Source organism: Etheostoma spectabile, chromosome 3, assembly GCF_008692095.1.
Source record: "Etheostoma spectabile isolate EspeVRDwgs_2016 chromosome 3, UIUC_Espe_1.0, whole genome shotgun sequence".
Lineage (NCBI taxonomy): Eukaryota > Metazoa > Chordata > Actinopteri > Perciformes > Percidae > Etheostoma > Etheostoma spectabile.
The window spans coordinates 13,442,700-13,444,587 of record NC_045735.1 but is presented as its reverse complement, the minus strand read 5'-3'; the positions used below and the strand labels follow the sequence as shown (position 1 = coordinate 13,444,587).

General features: G+C 37.4%; 1 protein-coding gene across 1 annotated transcript in view; it reads left to right on the top strand.

The window, feature by feature from the left end:
- The window catches only part of dner (delta/notch-like EGF repeat containing), a 52,149-nt gene extending 50,967 nt beyond the window's left edge, over positions 1 to 1,182 (top strand). Inside the window, 1 exon segment of the mRNA XM_032510016.1 lies at positions 1 to 1,182. This exon segment is cut by the window's left edge and continues 186 nt beyond it. The gene's annotated coding sequence lies outside the window, so the exon portion shown is untranslated.
- Positions 1,183 to 1,888: the final 706 nt, after the last annotated feature.

Here is a 1,888-nt window from a genome sequence, read left to right as displayed (position 1 = left end):
ACACACACACACACACACACACACAGAGAAACATAATATAAATCTTGAAGTGTTTGTTAAGAAAAAATGAAGAAAGAAACCTGAATGTAAATTGGAGAAAGAATTGAAAGAAAATCCAATACTCTGTAGTTTAAAAAAGTAACTGGATTTTGATACATCTATTTTCCTGTCAAAGTCCACGATAAGGCTTTATTGTAGTATAAGAGCATACTTTGCATTACTTAAGTTATTGATGATGAGCGACACTACCAGTGACCCCTGCTGTGCAAGAGTAAGGACTTTAGTCCGCACCAGACTGCCTGTTGGCAGAACCAGAAACCCACAAGCCTAAACTTCTATAGTATTAACTCAGCAGACAGTGCTGAAGGCAGTCCTTACAGGTGTGGTAGAAATAGTTGCACTCCTCTAGGTGCATACACTGTACCTTTTTCTATATCTAAAAAAAAACAACAATCTGCAGTAGGTTGCCTTACCTTGTGCATGGTTAGATTAGATGTTCTCTCTGCATTATTTTAAAATCCTTTATACTTGGTTGTTGTTTTCTTTCATTGCAGTTGTATTTCTCTCTGTCAAGATTGTGCCAAATACTTTTGTTGTTGTTGTACTTTGTGGTTAGTAGATCTAATACACACATGTATAAAATACTAGTCACACAAATTTTCTTTTTAACAATACACATTGTCCTGTTCTTTACATGCAAGTTTCTCAACGGTGTATGAATAGTAAAGAAAGTGGGTTTACTGGAGTATTGTGTGACCCTACTATCCTACTGTATGTATTTCAGTGATATTTAGGATAATGGGTAGGTATATTTCTCACTGGACAGAAAAATAGTTGGTTTTACTAAGTGTACCTGTTTATGCCAGTGTACAAATTAACCTCTAGTATTGACAGTGTTAAATAGTTTCTGGGTGAGAGTGTCTTAGCTAGCTTTAGGGAGGAGAGGGAAAAGGAGACTGAGGGGGACAATATTTACTCCAGAATATATGTGCTTCTGTGTCCTGCCAAAGGAAAACTCTCTGTCAGTGCAGCTGTGTTGTTCCTCCCAAGGTCAAGCAATGTTTTACCAATAGGCTCAGCTTATCTTCCTTTTTTCTCTCATTTTAAACACAGCGACCACATGATTACCTAGTATCTATGTTGAGTGATATAAACAATAAAGATTCAAGTGAACATAACCTTGAGTACTCGCATGGTGTCTCACGTGAAGTATGTTGTTCTGAAAACAGTGAGTGGTGGCAATTGCTTTTTAAATTACCTGAAAAACTGTGTTCATGGTTTTGTGGTTTTGTAGAATTAACACCAATCAATCAATCACATCTACAAACAAGATTTTCTTGTCAGGGTCAACAAACCATTTAATGCTCCAATTTTTTTCACTGCATGGACCATATTTGGGGCAGGATATACAAAAACAATTAGTATTTAGGAGTATTTAGCTTAGTTTAACACCATCATACTAGTGAAAACACTAACATATATTTAAATAGATAAATGAGAATACAATACCAGGAAATAGAAGTCATTATTTATTTATTAAATGGTACTGTTAAATATGCTGTAAGTAGGATGGGGAAACATTTACAGTATTTGCATGAATGTAACCTAATGAGTGGCACTTTTAGGCCTTTATTTCCAACAGGACAGCTTAGACTTGAAAGGGGAGAGAGGGGAATGACATGCAGCAAAGGGTTACAGGTCAGAATTGAATCCGCAACTGCTGTGGCAAGGACCAAGCCTCCGTACATGGGGCGCATGCTCTACCAATTGAGCTACCCAGGCACCCCTACTCCACTTAATTTTATCCTGGCGTATTGACCATACATGTGGCAGTTGTCTATGATGCGGCTCTATGGGTTGTGTTAACTTTGCACTCGCCACCTCTGTT